Here is a 17,768-nt window from a genome sequence, read left to right as displayed (position 1 = left end):
AGACAATTCTTATAATCTGACCAAGTTACAGTCAGATTACTTCACCTCCAAGTAATTGATTTGGCTTTTGAAAATACATAGAGGCAATGCATTTCAGCTCTGACATACAAAGAGCTTGGAAGGGGGTATTTCTGTTCTCAAAGAAGAAAAATACTGAACAAATAGAAAACCAATGACTTAGATACATCAGAAAACTGGGGTCACAGGGAAGACTAATACTGTGAAATATGGAGAGTCAAGGTGAACACAGAAATTCACAGTCACAATAACTTATTATTTGGAGCAGAAGCCACTAGAGCCATAAACTGGTAGGAAAACTTTGAGCCTAGATATATCACCCAACAACAATTTCCATTTTTCTCAAACTATCAAGGAACATTTTAATGAATTGGTGGGGGCCAACTATGAACTAGCTTGAGAGAGAGAGAGAGAGAGAAACTCATGTGGATCCAGTCTTGGTGGGGATCCAATACTTTGGTGGTTATTACCCTGTTCTCAAGGTGAAGATCTAAGAAAAATCCTCTCATGTTTCTGGCAGAAAGAGGAGAAAAGCAGCCATTTGGAATTATGCCCACAATGCTCTCTGTAGCAAAGGCCTACTAACCGCAGGAAAGGACTTAAGTAGATCTTTTCTGACCCGGGGAAGGGCTTTTAGCCAAATCAGTTCCCTCTAGTTCTTTCTGTTTTAGGTTTTTGGCGTGGTGGGGGTGGGGGGTCTATAAAACATTTTTGAAGGTCACAGTCCAAGGACTTAGGCCCATTCAAAGAATGAGATAATATTTTAAATTATTGAACCTTTCAATTTCCCACATCTTACCATCATGTTTCCAGGGCCACAGAGTATCAAAATAGGCAAAAGCTGATAGAACTGCAAGGAGATAAAGATAAATCCACACTCTAGTTGGAGATTTCAACACCCTCTTCCTTTCCAGGAACTAGAAAATCAGGAAGGATGCAGTTAAGCTGAAAAGTATCACTTATTGACTAGATCTGACTGACATTTATAGAACACAACACCCAATAACAAAATACTGGACACTTTATTTCTCAGTCTTACACAGACAATTCATCAAGGAGATCATATTCTTTAAAAGTATATAATTATTCCAAGTTTTTTCTCAGATTGCAATAGAAACTTATTAGAATTCAGTAACAAAAAATTAGCTGGAAAATCCCAAATGTTTGGAGACTAGATAGCATGGAGATGGACAATTAATGGGTACCCAATAGCAAGTTCGCAAGTCACAATTCAAAGATCCATTGGGTTGGCCAAAAGGTTAAGTTTCTTACATTTTTTTTTTTTTTTAAGTTTTTGCCTGCAATCTGAAAGGAAGGAATAATATGAAGTTTTACCTTCCTCTTTTGACCAGGCACCACAGAGAGAGATCTGGGACACCCGTCTTTGAAAATTCTCACCATTCAACCTCCATTAGTTTCCCCAGGAGCCCATCTGCAGGGTGTGGAGGGAGCAGAGTGTCCCAGTGGATCTCATCCTGGTCACCAGAAACTGAAGAGGAGAAAAAAATAATTATCCCTTCACACGTTATGGTGGGGGCTTCCCTCATAGCTTTGTTAGTAAAGAATCCGCCTGCAATGCAGGAGACCCTGGTTCGATTCCTGGGTCGGGAAGATCCCTTGGAGAAGGGAAAGGTTAACCACTCCAGTATTTTGGCCTGGAGAATTCCATGGACTGTATAGTCCTTGGGGTCGCAAAGAATCAGACATGACTGAGTGACTTTCACTTCATTCACACTTTATGGTGAGTGCTTGACTGAGACTGCTTTTTCTCTAATATGCTGCATAAATGGTTAAAAATTCTCTACTGTGACCACTATAATTCAAAATTGTTTTTGGTAAGATTAACCTGCTTATTCAGCTTAAATACAACAGTTGGATCACAGCTCAGCTGAAGTCGGACCCAGCTCATCTCCCCACCCGGTCCGATTTCCAGTCAGGACCCAGTCCGTCCCCAGACGCAGTCCGGTTCCTAAGTCAGGCCCAGTAGACTCACGCTAGTTTCTCGAAGTCCTCTGGAAAAAGAAATACTCAAAGTCTGAAAGCTTGTAAATAACACAAGCTGTGAAGCTAGAATCTGCAAAGAACTTCCTCCGGACCTCCTGGGGCATCGAGAGAGCAAGAAGCTCAAGGGGCTCAACAGGTACCTCCGTTTTTGCGGTGCTCCTGAGGGCCGGGTCGCCTTCAGTTTCCTCTTCTGGCGCCAAAACTCCTAAAAAAAAATTGAGATACCTGAAAAATTTTGAGTTTACTTCAATAAAAATCATTTGAATCTGGCAGCATCCAATCTAACAGATATAAAAGGCACTCTGAAGAGATGTACACACTGAGACTTTTATAGGTAGAGGGGAGCAGGAAGGTGGACCTTATTATATTGAGGCAAAAAAACACAAAAAAGCAGGTTGGTTAATTGCGTAGTTACTTTCCTTAGGGGATGGCAGGGGTGTTTCGGGGAGATTACCTTCCTAACGCTGATGGATTGGTTTAAGATTCTGTTTCTGAGAGAGCTGCAACTAATTAAAGTCTTGGTTTGGGTGCGTGGGATTTAGATTAAGTGACCTCATTTGGGGCTTGTCTTTTTTTTTAAAACAGAACCAAAGCTGCCGCAATTATGATTACGGCTAAAATTTGAGTCTTTATTATTCTAAGAGTTATACAAATGTTTAATACGTTTTTATCCTCACAACAATCCCCAAGAGGTGGGTATTATTATTTCTATTTTTGAAATAAGGAAACCTAGGCACAGAAAGGTTAAGTAATTATCCATGGTGTGTAACTGAAGGCAACAGAGGAGAGATTTGAACCCAAAAGTCTTGATTCCCCAACATGTACCTTTAACCGCCTTGGAAAAATCTCTGTGCACACGTGCAAGGTGTTCTAGATTACAAAGGCCGAAATGAAATTGTTGGATTTCACGTGTGATCATGGTCTTCCCAGCTGGCGCTATCTTAAATAACCTACTTGCCAATGTAGGAGATGTAAGAGACACGCAGGTGGATCCCTGGGAGATATAAGAGACATGCAGGAGGATCTGTGGGTGGGGAAGATCACCTGGAGGAGGTCATGGCAACACACCCCAGTATTCTTGCCTGGAGCCAGTCCACAGTGTCACACAGAGTCGGACACGACTGAAATAACTTATCACCCAGTACACGTGTGAGCATTTGACTACTTTTAGAGTTACAGTACCAGTTTATAGTCACACCATCGCTAAATGAGTGTTTTATGTCCCAGTCTCGCTCCTCATGCGGACAGCAGATATTCTGTGTGGTCTAAACTGATCATATGTACTTGCTGATAACTTGAAGCCTGGAAGTTCTGTGCCTTCAGCTACACTTACAACATCAAATTTTGTTTTGGTTCTGTTACATTTTTTGAACATGGTTGTCTTTAAAATTTTTTCTTTTTTAATCTTGTTACAAGTTTGAATAGACAGCATCCTCAAAACATGAACTTTAGCACTACTTGTATCATCAATTCATTTTTCACTATAACCACCAAATATTTCTTTTAAAAAATATTTGAAGTATAGTTGATTTACAGTGTTAATTTGCTATATAGTAACATGATTCAATTATACATATGTATATTCTTTTTCGTATTCTTTCTTTTATGGCAACTGTAAGTCTGTTCTCTAAGTCTGTGAGTTTGTTTCTGTTTCACGGGTAAGTTCATTCGTGTTATATTTTCAATTCTACATGTAAGTGATATCATGTGGTATCTGACTTTCTCACTTCATTTAGTATGATAATCTCTAGTTGTATCCTTGTTGCTACAAATGACCTTCTTTCTTTCTTTTTATGACTGAATATTATTCCATTGTATATATGTTCCACATTTTTATCCATTCATCTGTCAACAGACATTTATTAGGTTGCTCCCATGTCGTGGTTACAGTAAATAGTGCTGCTGTATTATAGAACATAGGGGTACATGTATCTTTTCAACTTAGTTTTCTCTGGATATATGCTGAGGAGTGGGATTTCTGGATCATATAGCGACTCTATTTTTAGTTTTTGGAGGAACTTCCATATTGTTTTCCAGAGTGGCTGAACCAATTTTATATTCCCACCAACAGTGTAAGAGGTTTCCCTTTTCTCCACATCCTCTCCAGCACTTGTTATTTTCAGACTTTTTCATGATGGCCATTCTGACTGGTGTGAAGTTATACCTTATGGTAATTTTGATTTGCATTTCCCTAATTATTAGTAATATTAAGCCTTTTCATGTCTTTTGGATGTCTGTATGTCTTCTTTGGAGAAATATCTATTTAGTTCTTCTGCCCATTTTTTGAGCAGGTATAACCACCAAGTATTTCTTAAAACTCTTATTCCTTTATTGTGTTTACCAAGGCTCAACATGTGTTTGTTGATCATCTTTCTGATGAATAAGACACTGTGCTAAATTCAAGGGAAACAAAAATAAATTAGGCAGAATTCCTTGCTCTGAAGAACTTATTAAGGAATTAGCTACATAATCAACTAATTATAATGAAATTTGATAAATACTGGAATGGAAGTATAATCATATCCTATGAGAATATTCATAATAAAGTATTTCTTTTTGCTTTAGGTGGGGCTTAAGGATGGTGATGTATATGCTGGGAACTAAAAAATAAGTAGTTTTTTTTTTAAACTTTGAGAAGAAAGTGAAGTTATTTACTGAAAGGAACATAAACAATTTCTTGAAGGCCTGAAAATTCATAGCATATTAATGAACCAGCAAGTAGTGTCAGTCAAATGGTGGATGATGGGATTTGGGAAAAGAACTCATAGTTTATATGATTGAGAAGGTAAATCGGTCAAAGCTTTGCAAGTGATTGCCTGTGTGGCAACTGAGAGGAGAGAAAGAGTTGTAGTTCACTTTACCTTCCCATTTTGGTTTTTATTGGTTCTCTATGCATTTTAACTTCACATATCACTTTTATTCCTTAAAGAAATTTTTACCTCAACAGCTCTTGAAAACTTATACCACTTTTAGACAATGACTTCTTATTTTCCAGTATAATGGGGTTTCCCCCTAAAGTCCACTAAATAAAAGTTGGATAAAAAGTTATATTTCAACATTACTGTTTCAAACAAAGGCACACTCACACATTTATTTTATACAACAGTTTCTAATCAAAGAATATTACTTGGAGCAAATTTGAAATACATGCTACATTTGGATGAACCGTAATGTTGTGTTTTGCCTATGGCTGCCAAGCAAGAGAAATTATTATGTATCCTCTTTGCTACTCTTCATTCTTGTGCATGTATATGATTTCCTCATGTTTGAAAGTGCATACTTTTCTACTCAAAGATTCCAATCTTTTCTATTTATGTCAAAGCCTTCCGTTTCAGGTAGTTATTTTAGGGTTAAATTTTTAAGAGGAAGAGAATTCTCAAGTTCATACAATACTTATATTAAATGGTTGCCCAATATTCAAACAAGTGACTTTACTCCAGCTTTTAAAGAATGATGTTTTACCACTCTTCTTCCAGCCATAATAAATCATCCTCCTTGGGGAATATTATAAAACTTCATTACATTAATTTATATGTACAAACAGCATTTATTCACTGTTACATTGATTACTTTTATAAGCATTTTAAAAAGATTTATTTGTTTGTTTCTTTTCTCTTTTTTTGGCTGCTCCGGGTCTTTGCTGCTGTGCACCAGCTTTCTCTGTTTGCAATAAGTGGGAGCTACCCTTCGTTGTGGTGTGCAGGCTTCTCATTGTGGCATTTTCTCTCATTGTGGAGCACAGGCTTTAGGCACATGGGCTTCCGTAGTTGTGGCTCATGGGTTCTAGAGCACTGGCTCAGTAGTTGTGATGGGATAAATTGCTTCACAGCATATGGAATCTTCCCTGGTCAGGGATCGAACCTGTGTCCCCTGAATTGGCAGGTGTATTCTTAGTCAGTGGACCACCAGGGAAGCCCTGTAAGCATGTTTTTATTATTCAGTTGATGTACTATCTGTCTGAGAAAAGGTTGGATATATTAGACTGGTATGGACACATCCCATATTTTTATAGTTACCAACTTTTCACTTAGCGGCATTATTTTGGAGAATAAGTTAAGGCCATTACAGGAGGAATAGGTGCATATGGATTTCACATAAGATCTCATTTATGAGAGCACAACTAATAAAAACAGAATTGTAATCTACTTCTGTAGATTGACATGATTATGCCTATTACATTTTTTTTTATGTTTTTTTTTTATTGCTTTCTTCTCTAATTTTATTTTATTTTTAAACTTTACATAATTGTATTAGTTTTGCCAAATATCAAAATGAATCCGCCACAGGTATACATGTGTTCCCCATCCCGAACCCTCCTCCCTCCTCCCTCCCCATACCATCCCTCTGGGCCGTCCCAGTGTACCAGCCCCAAGACAGAAATATTGATCAATGGAATAAAATAGAAAGCCCAGAGATAAATCCACGCACATATGGACACCTTATCTTCGACAAAGGAGGCAAGAATATACAATGGATTAAAGACAATCTCTTTAACAAGTGGTGCTGGGAAATCTGGTCAACCACTTGTAAAAGAATGAAACTGGACCACTTTCTAACACCATACACAAAAATAAACTCAAAATGGATTAAAGATCTAAACATAAGACCAGAAACTATAAAACTCCTAGAGGAGAACATAGGCAAAACACTCTCCGACATACATCACAGCAGGATCCTCTATGACCCACCTCCCAGAATATTGGAAATAAAAGCAAAAATAAACAAATGGGACCTAATTAACCTTAAAAGCTTCTGCACATCAAAGGAAACTATTAGCAAGGTGAAAAGACAGCCTTCAGAATGGGAGAAAATAATAGCAAATGAAGCAACCGACAAACAACTAATCTCAAAAATATACAAGCAACTCCTACAGCTCAACTCCAGAAAAATAAACGACCCAATCAAAAAATGGGCCAAAGAACTAAATAGACATTTCTCCAAAGAAGACATACAGATGGCTAACAAACACATGAAAAGATGCTCAACATCACTCATTATCAGAGAAATGCAAATCAAAACCACTATGAGGTACCATTTCACACCAGTCAGAATGGCTGCGATCCAAAAGTCTACAAATAATAAATGCTGGAGAGGGTGTGGAGAAAAGGGAACCCTTTTACACTGTTGGTGGGAATGCAAACTAGTACAGCCACTATGGAGAACAGTGTGGAGATTCCTTAAAAAACTGGAAATAGAACTGCCTTATGATCCAGCAGCCCCACTGCTGGGCATACACACTGAGGAAACCAGAAGGGAAAGAGACACGTGTACCCCAGTGTTCATCGCAGCACTGCCTATTACATTTGATTTCAAGAAAATAATTAAGTTCTGATCACTTAAGCCAAAACAGATAATTTATTGGGAAAAAAGAAACAAACGACTGTGTATCAGTTATTTCATCACAGAATGTTCTAAACAACCAGTTTGAGAGGGTAACAGTGAGGGCTGCTAAGGTTCCTGGTAGTTAGCAATCCAGGACTATCTTTTTATCTGTGCTGTGGTTCTAGTTGGCTTAATTCTTGTCTACCTCTGCATCAGTTTTAGATTCCAAGGAGAGATATCTGATTGGCATGAACTGGTTTACTCCTGCACTTCAGTGATGACTTTAAACAGGACACAGTTTCCCAAAGTAGGTTTTTTATTGACTATAAAAATGAGAAAGGTGCTTGTTATAGGAAAAACAACAGATGCCCACCAAATTTTATCAATACCTTCCCCTGTGGCTCAGATGGTAAAGAATCTGCCTGCAATGCAGGAGTCCTGGGTTCTATTCCTGGGTTGGGAAGATCCCCTGGAAAAGGAAATGGCAAACTGCTCCAGTATTCTTGCCCGGAGAATTTCACGGACAGAGAAGCCTGGTGGGCTACAATCCATTGGATCATAAAGAGTCAGACACAACTGAGGGACTAATACACACATACATACATACCGGTTCATACACACACAGAGGAATATATTTTCCTCCACATGTTGTTGTTCTTCAGTCGCTAAATTGTGTTGGACTCTTTGTGATCCCATGTACTGCAGCACATCGGGCTCCCCTGTCCTTCACTATCTCCTCAGATTCATGTTCACTGAGTCAATAATGCTATCTAACTGTCTCATCCTATGCTACCTTCTTCTCCTTTTGCCTTCAATCTTTCCTAACATCAGAGTCTTTTCCAATGAGTTGGCTCTTCGCATCAGGTGGCCAAAGTATTGAAGTTTCAGCTTCAGCATCCGTCCTTTCAATGGGTATTCAGGGTTGATTTCCTTTAGGATGGACTGATTTGATCTCCTTGCTGTCCAAGGGACTGTCAAGAATCTTCTCCAGTACCACAGTTTGAAAACATCAATTCTTTGGCACTCAGTTTTCTTTACGGTCCAACTCTCACATCCACACATGACTACTGGAAAAGCCATAGCTTGGTGATATGGACTTTTGTTGGCAAAGTGATGTCTCTGTTTTTTAATATGCTATCTAGGTTTGTCATAGCTTTTCTTCCAAGGAGCAAGCATCTTTTAACTTCATGGCTGCAGTCACCATCTGTAGCGCTTTTGGAGCCCAAGAAAATAAAATCTGTCACTGCTTCCACTTTTTCCCCTTCTATTTGCCATGTAAACTTTTAAAAATCCCTTTAGCTGACATAATGAATCTATATCAAATAGAAAGTGCTCTTAGAACTGTAGAGCAGACTAACCAAATGATAACCATTTAGTGTATTCAGCTTTGTTTGGAATCTCTGGATTATATACCATCCTTGTTTCTGCAGCTAGTCATAAAGCCTTACCCCAGCCTTTTATGTTTTTCCTTCACAATGCTTTGTGTGTGTTGCTGTTGTCATTGTATTGTTTTTCTAAACACCTTTTAGACAGTGTTGACCTTCTGGTGAACAGTCACATAGTGCATAAATATTTTTAGCCCTGGTCTATTCTGAGAGTTTCACTGGGGAAAACTATTGGTCAATGTCCATACATCAGTATAGAGACTCTTCTTATGTTATCTTTCTTTAAAAAATAGCAGATAAGAAGAGGTGCAATTCCAAAGACTGCCCATTGGAAAGATTGTCTTTCTCCACTGTCTTTCAGGGCCACAAATAAGTAGGACTGTAAATCAATAGACGATTATACTAGCTGTTGGTGAAAACTGTTGGAGAACCATCTGAACACCAGTTTTCATCCTCATTCATTCAATCAAAAGGAACTGCTAATCTATTGATATAGGTTTAGGAAGAAGTGCATCTTTGAAATGTTTGACATAATACAAATCTTTGAAATTCTCCCATGTGGTAGACTACTGTCTATTCACCAAAATCACTGTGCTTTTATTCTTCCCAGAATTATTTGTAGGTTATGTCTAGCAGCTTCCTTTATAGTTAGTTAGGTGTGATTATGTGACTGTGTTCTGGCCAATGAAATGTAAGCTACCATTTTCAGGGGAAGGCATTTAAGAAGTCTTGTGCTGCTTTTGCAGTCTTACAGACCCCATGTGATCAAGTAGATGCAGAGGATAACAATGTTCTTCTTAGAACACTGGTTGGAACATTTGGTTATGGCAGAGATTTAAGAGGCAAAGATGCTGAATCTCTGTGAATGCATGCCACCGTCCAAGAACACTCATACTGGAGTTTCACATGACAAAGAAATTTACTGCTATTGGGTTAAATGCCTGAAATTTATATGTATTATGAAAGTTAGTATATTAGGCTCTGGATTGAGGAACACTAATATCTTGCATTTGGCCCTTCCTACCCTAAACTTTTACTCTAGATCAGTGAGCTAGTATAGGGATTCAACCAGTGGCTAAAGACAGCCATTCAAATATACATCATTAAGCTAAGAAAATAATCATTGAATAGGTTTGTGTTCCACTGGCCTTGGGCAAGTACTCCATTTTGGAACTTACCCTATTAACCTTACTCTGACTGTCAGACCACAATAATTTAATGGGTTTCTGGAACTAAGGTTAGCTCATAACCCAATACCACCTAAAATGTTTTGGTAGTAAACACCTAAAATACTACCTTTCTTTAATTTTCACAATGCAAAGCATCTTAAGTTTCTTTGGGGAAGACTGCAAGAAAAGGCTAGAGAACCTATGTATGGTGTTATAGTAAATCCTTCTTTAGAGTGTGATTTTTGTCTTTACTCAAGGACCTCTAAGTTTGAAAAACTGGCCCAGAGGCCGTGACTGTAGTGGATAACTCAGGTTGGTCTCTAGAATATTTTTGGTTATACAGAGCTAGTGAAATCTTACTACCTACCATTGCTACTTCTGTGGTTCCACGATTAACACACTTCAGCTAGAGGTCTCTGTGGGTCTGGCATTCTTGGAACTAGCATGATCATCTTGACTCTATTTTTGATGTGAAAACCGGGATGACATTCCACTAGTACACACTGGAATCTTGTAGTGCCCAGTGTCCATTTTGATTCCTGGTACCTGTACTTTACTGTTTGTTCATTAACTATGTTGAATTTACCCCTGGTGATAAAGATGTATACTGTACTTCAGCCACCACCTGGACTTGGCAACCCATAGATATTTTCATTCCTATTTTTATTAAAGCCCAATTATGGTGGTTTGGAGAAGGCAATGGCACCCCGCTCCAGTACTCTTGCCTGGAAAATCCCATGGATAGAGGAGCCTGGTAGGCTGCAGTCCATGGGGTCACTAGGAGTAAGGCACGACTGAGCGACTTCACTCTCACTTTTCACTTTCATGCATTGGAGAAGGAAATGGCAACCCCCTCCAGTATTCTTGCTTGGAGAATCCCAGGGACAGAGGAGCCTAATGGGCTGCTGTCTATGAGGTCGCACAGAGTCGGACATGACTGAAGCGACTTAGCAGTAGCAGCAGCATGGTGGTTGGGGGCTAGTGGAGATGATATGTTTATCTCAGAGGATATATATTTTAGAAAAGTTGTTACATTTCTCACATGATTTTACAGTGTGAAAAATCTTCATCAATTATAATAATTGAAATATTATAAACCAGATTATTCAATTACATACTACTAATGAAAACTTTCTACTCTTCAGGTTCACAGAAAGAAATATAAGATTGGCCACCATGGAAAAGCCACAGTTTGCTAATATTATGTCCATGTGTTTGTGCAACTTTTATAAATTTAATAATTCACATCTTTTCATCACCAAACATTTTAGTATAAACTAATATTCCAGGAAGCTGTGAACCCATTACTCCACCACTTACCTCCATATACATATATAATGTACTATGAGATGCATAGCGAAAAGTTACAGGCACAATTGGAAGTCTACTAAAAATGTTTTAAGGTCATTCCAGTGCATCTATTTTTTTTTTTTTTTCAGTAATTAAGGATTTTGTAATGCATTGAGAGTCAAAGAGTGGTAGAAGAATGATAAGCTTGAGGATAGTGATAAATGGCTGAAACTTTATACTTAGCTTTGGGAAATTGGAAACAGAATGGATTGGTAAAATGACTACCAATCAATCAGTAATAGCCCTCCTTTTTCACACAGCTGAAAAATGATGATCTTGACTAGAATTGAAGCCAAAGTACCATGAGGTCTTTGCTCCTTCTGCTTTACCGTATTGCCTGCCATGGGTACTTGATCCACCTCATTACATCAGTCTAGATCTATGTAGTTAATAAAATGATGTTTGCTTCAGGTATTAAGATGGATTTACGATGGTGGACTTGGAATAAATATTCTTTTTCATTGATATTCCAGGGCTGAGTAATCAGGGAAATGGTGAGATGGAAGCTAACGCCCAGGGGCTGTAGTACTGAAAGTAAAATGTAGTGGAAGCCTTCCTTAGATCTCAGAGTGAGCAGCATGTACCAATGCAACATGAAAATTCATAGATCCTCTGTGTTTCTCTTTAGTGCTACACAAGAGTGAAAGAAGTGGCCTAACTTATCAGGCATGAGTTTGAGTAAGCTCTGGGAGTTGGTGATGGACAGGGAAGCCTGGCGGGCTGCAGTCCATGGGGTCTCAAAGATTTGGACGTGATTGAGCAACTGAAATGAACTGAACTGAACTGATCAGATACTTGGAAGGTAAAAGGATTTGTTTTTCTGGTATTGAAATTTTTCTATGGTTAAAGCACTAGTTTTATAGTGTTGTAGAATAAACACTGTGAAGATTCTGTGTCTTATCATTGGCCTGAATGTTTTGTCTCTCTGTGTGAGAATGTCAAACTGTTATACAATATTACTTCACACAAGATTAACAACCCTCACTTCATTGTTGAGACAACACCTGAAATAGAGTATCAACTATATTTTTTTCCAGTTAGGCTGAACGGAACAATGAAATCTGAATGGTTATCCTTGTCTTCTCTTTCAAAAAGGGTTTGTCAAGGGACCGAATATGGCAGTAGTCTTTGAAAAGTCTCTCTAGGTTCAACTCCAGGAAGCTCAGATCTTTTATAAAAACTCCAGCACTCACTGAGTCCCCTAAGAGTGATCAACTGAAGATGTGTAATATGAAACTTTGGTATGAATTGTTAACTTCCCTCAGATGGGGCAAACCACTGTGTCTTTTAATGCACTAATGGTATCAAGATTCATAAGCATCAGATGCAACTGCATTCTCACATTTGATACCAATTTGGTATTTTAATAATAAATTATAATGCAGGGCATGAGGGAAATTATAGCATATCCTCTCCTTCAGCTTACTATGGCTTGACAATTTCATAAAGGCTTCTTTCAATCAAACCCGCTTCCCAGGTTTGAATAATAGGATCATAACAAAGAGAGAGATAAGGCAGAAATTCAAATTTAGGACTCCTTTTTGTTAACGAGTAATGGATTTCCCATATTCCATTGAACACTTTAACCATTGCTCATTGGCTCATGGGGAGTATTACTTTCCCTCTAGTCTCAAATGAAATAGAAATAATAAAAATACTTTAGGAAATTTTTTTTTCAGGATCTGCTCTTAACTCTTAACTCATATCTGCTCTTAACACTTATGGAAAGTTATGCAACTACTGGACTTTGAAAACAAATGGAACCTTTAAACACCTTTTTTTTAAAATGCAAAGTTCCAACTATGAGATTTGACCATAATCACATTATTGTGATTCAAATGTTCTCATTCACGATTTCCCAGCTTTCATCAGTTCATGTGCTCAGTTGCTCAGTCGTATCCATCAGTATTTTATATTAAAATGGAAAAATTAATACCCTATGCTTTTCCTAGGAACATATCTTAGTTGCTAAAAATTTTACAAAATTAAAATGTCAGAAGGGTCATACGGATACCTAGTCTTACAGGCACTCAAAGTTTTCATTTATTTCTGTATAGTTCACAAAATGCAAAAGAGAGAAAATTATTTAAAATATATACATAGTAGTAGAATTCTGTTGCTGTAATGTTTTATAACAATCCTAAAAGGGAACTTCAGACCCTTCATATCTCATCTTTTTAATAAATGATATGAATCCAAAATTACAAGTCTTATTGCATCTCTAACTTCTGCAATATCTGTTTTAAGAATGAATTAACCCAGCATCATTAATATCCTTTCTCTTCCATATATTTTAAGGTAAAGCATATGGAAGAATTGACAATTCTAAACATAGTTTCCCAAATTAGATATATTGATGGTATACTTGACTGTAAGAAATGTGATCAGGGTTGTCAGTGAAAGTGGCTGTATTGTAAAATGGAATTTCGTCATATATTTGCAAATATTTCATGTTTGTCAGTTGAACAGTAATTTTCATACTTGGGCTTCAGAGAAAACAGCCACTAAAACTTTCATTTTTACTTGAATTTCAGATGAATTTTTAGAGAAGACAAGTTTGGAGGTCTTTGCATGTTAAGTATAATTATACATTTCTCTTCTGCAATAGTGTATGATTTCAGGCCTCAATTTTAAACAACAACAACAAAAAAGATTAGAATAAAAAGATGAAATGTATGGTCAGCCAGGGGCTGACATGAATTTCGGGTTTCCAGAAAACAAGGAATTTTCCTACAAAAAAATAGGCTGAATGTTTTTTTATAAAGTTCACGAGTTGTAACCCCTGGGTGTGACAGTGTGTCTTAACTCTCACTAGGTCAAGCAAGTGCCATTCTTTTCAAAGTGATAGGTTCTTATTTCTTTAATATCAAGTGACAAAGTACAGTTTCAAAATGTAATAATCTTGTCTTCTGCATTCAGCAATGTTTTATCTCCATCAGTCAGCTTGGCTACTTCTGGCTTACATAATAAATAAATAAAGGATTCCTTTAGTATAGACGTATAACTTGAAGGTCATGGGGACAGGGATGAGACTCTAGAAAACAAAACTGAAGAATATCTTATTGCCTACAAAGTGTGGAAATTAGCTATGGAGTGGAAATTAATAACAGAAAAGCACTCAAGTTTATGAATCATTCATTTATTCAGAGACTTTTTATTGCTTACTGGGTAGTAGATAGACTGCTATTGAAGAGCACACAGTTGGCTGCCTTGGGGATACTGACAAATAGGCAATGACAACTTGGCGATAGCCTTTCCAGAGCTTCAGACATAGTGTTAAGGTTTGAGCAATCAGCGAGGCTTCTGGCCGAGGCAATATCTGAACTGCAGTTAGAAGGAGGAGCAAATTTAGCTAGGGGAATAAGTGTGTGGAGAAAAAGACATTCAAAGCTCTCCAGGCAAAGCCTAAGGACAATAAAACATGATATATATGGGGAAATGCAAGTAGAACTACAAGGCAAGAAGTGTTAAAAATTGCACTCAATTGGCAATAGAGGCTACTTAGCATACTGAAGATATGCTAAGGTGCTTGGACTTCTTCCTAAGGCAGTGAGTAGCCACTGGATAATTTTAAGCAGAGAAAGGATTTGTTTTAAGTAAGTCATTTTGGTGTGCTGTGTAGTCAACATGCATTGCTGGTGGAGCACAGGAGGTTAAAGTTCTAGAGGCCTTGAGGGGCTACTGCTTGTAATTCATTTGTGATATCAGAAGGGTCTGCCCAAGGGAATGGTAGAGAAGTGGACAGTTTTGAGAGAACTGGTGAGGAGCGGAGAGGTAGGCCTCTAAGTCAATTCCATTTATTTGCTTTGGGGAATCTGGATGATTGTGTTGAGAGAGGGAGTGCACGGGAAGTCTGGGGCTCACCAGGAACGTCTGAAATAGAGATTGCATTTGGGCATTACGCCGCCTTACTATACCTTCAAATAAATTCAGCTGTATCTGGCTGAAAGGGGATAGCTGGCCAGGACCAAATCTTTATTTCCGGTGCTAGATTTAGATTAACAGAGGAAACTTGAATTATTGGCCTCTATGAAAGCCCCTGACTGCAGAGGAGAAATTCTCCCTTCAGCAGTGTTGGGCTGTAGTCCATTTGGAACAAAAAACCTGGAAGAGGAAAAGACAAAAACTTCATTTGGATATTGTAAAAGGAAAGAAGATATTTCAAAACTGACTGAGTAAAGAGGAGTTAATACCAGTATTACACTCTGTAGCAAAACTCTGTTTTATGTATAGTCATTAAATTGTAAAGAAAAGTTATTTATGTGGAAAGTTTATACAGTTTTTGAGTTTCTGCCTTGACTTACAGAAGTTCACTTTGTAGACTTTTTACCCCCTCTGCTGTCTTGCTGAATATAATTCTCAATTCTGTGGTGTTTCCAAAAATTAATCAGTAGTTTAATTAGTCATACCTATTTCAGGGGTTCCATTATGGCAGCATCTTTGCACTTAATTACTTCTTATCTGCTGAATTACTCTGTTTTTGGACATCTAGGACAGGGAAGATCTTTTGGGACCTGAATTTCTGAAATTGTAATATGAAGTGTATGCATAGGTAGTTGACACCTTTGTCAAGTAGAAAGTGATTAGAGTTGGTGCCTGGACAGGCAAAGGGTCAGGCTTTTCCAGGTCTCAGGTGTAAATCCTGTGATGTTTCCTCCTTTATTTTTCTCTCATTTATATTAACTCGAGGCAGAGATTTTGGCTCAGCATTATCTGACTTTCTGACGTATTTGGTTCCTGGCTGTAGGCAGAAAGGGTCTCTTAACAAAGCCATATATTCTCCCCTTCCTGCTTTCAGATGGATTAGCCCTGATGAAGTGGCCACCTCATCTAAAGTAGTGAAGCAATTTTGTCTCACTTGGCTCTTCTAAGTAATGGAAAACAACTCTGTCTGATTTAAGGAGAAGGAATTTATTAGAAGGATAAAAGGTAGGAGATGAGAAGAGGCCAGAAAATGAGAGCCCAGGCAGGGTCTTGCCTCGGAAATGCTCTGGTTAGAGTGCTGCCTCTGCTGTTGACAGTGTACTGACAGTAAAGCTATTATCCTACTCATCCCTGCTACTGACAGTGCGTCATGACCTTTCATCTCTGCGTCACTCACTGAAGGTGTAGAAACTGGGGAGGAGAGCTCCATGTATGAGACTAGGCACATGTACCTGTTGCTGTTTGAGGCACGAGGAGGGCACACTTGGCTACCTGTGTATCAGGAGTGAGCCATGTCTCTCTCCCAGACTCACACAATCAGGATTCCTCCCAGTTAGAAGGGGTTTATGTAGCCAACAAATGACAAATACCATCCTAATTTATTCTTTTGTCTACCTCTGTTTGTTCTGCACACATTTATGTTAAAAATACCTTCACCCAAGATAATGTAACTATTCCACATACAACTTCAAATGTGTTTCTTCCTTCTCCAAAGGCAGAGAGCCCAAAGTGAGTCAGGGTCCAAGTCCAGAATCTCTGGGTGATGTCTATTTTCTCTAGTTTTGGTGCAATCCCACTTCAGAATTCTGCCATTCGTGGCATGCATTACATCAATACTTAGTACCAGCAAACCTCCTCCAGAAAAGGAAACTTTATTAAAATGTGTAGATAAAGCCCTGACTCAACAAGGAAGGAAAAATAGATAGCGGCATTAGTCTTTGTTTCTGCAACTGGCCGCAAGGCAGTAGCTGGTATTTATAACTTTCTTCCTCCACCAAGTGTTTCTGTTTGCTTTGCTCTCTGCTAGCACCTCAGCTGGCCGGAATTCATTACCCAGTGGGGTCACTCAAACCTTCACTCCTGAGGGATCTAAGCTTTTGGTGGTTCTGCCTGAATAGATTGCCAGAGCCTTTGATTAACTTTTAGCACTGGACTTGGTAATATGAGAAGGTGTTCTGTTTATTCTCCTCCCTGCTTCCATTGTATGACAGCAATCCTATTTTTCCTTGAGAACTAGAATCAAATAAGGAAGGCTAAAATACTCTCTCTCTCTTTTTTCTGTCTTTCTTCATAATGACATGAGGAGTGTAAAATGGCCCAGTGGAAGTCTCACTTCCATTAAATGTTGAAAGCATTCCTCTATTTTCTATTATTTCTACACCAGTAAAAAGAGTCTGGAGATGATGGAATGGAAAGAAAAATTTTGTGAAGTATCATTAGTAATGGCAACCTACTCCAGTATTCTTGCATGGAGAATTCTATGGATACAGGAGCCTGGTGGGCTACAGTCCATGGGGTAGCAAAGAGTCGTACACAACTGAGTGACTAACACTTTCACTTCCACACTAATTGTGAATAGCACCATTTTTCCAGTCCTTGGTTCCTGGATTAATACAACTTGGCTTTGAGAAAAACAGAATCCACTTACTTCTTGCTGGTTCAAAACAGGTACTGCATCTGAGGAACCACGCCATTAATTTTCAAGGTATTTCTCCTACATGATGACTTAAATCAATCTTCACTAGCCTATTCTACTTATTTTGACTCTAGATGTTGCGTACATGATAAAACCAGTGTATCCACTGGTCTTGTTTAA

The 17,768-nt window shown here is 38.3% G+C and overlaps 1 protein-coding gene across 1 annotated transcript in view; it reads left to right on the top strand.

Moving 5' to 3' along the window:
* Positions 1 to 1,965: 1,965 nt before the first annotated feature.
* SLC27A6 (solute carrier family 27 member 6) overlaps positions 1,966 to 17,768 on the top strand; it is a 411,258-nt gene continuing 395,455 nt past the window's right edge. The window contains exon 1 of the mRNA XM_086410493.1: positions 1,966 to 2,158. The gene's annotated coding sequence lies outside the window, so the exon portion shown is untranslated. The remainder of the gene's footprint in view (positions 2,159 to 17,768) is intronic.

This window comes from Bos grunniens, chromosome 7 (genome assembly GCF_055505025.1).
Source record: "Bos grunniens cultivar Pamir isolate PY7600 chromosome 7, Bosgru_T2T1.0, whole genome shotgun sequence".
NCBI classification, from domain to species: domain Eukaryota; kingdom Metazoa; phylum Chordata; class Mammalia; order Artiodactyla; family Bovidae; genus Bos; species Bos grunniens.
This window is presented reverse-complemented; position numbering and strand designations above follow the sequence as displayed.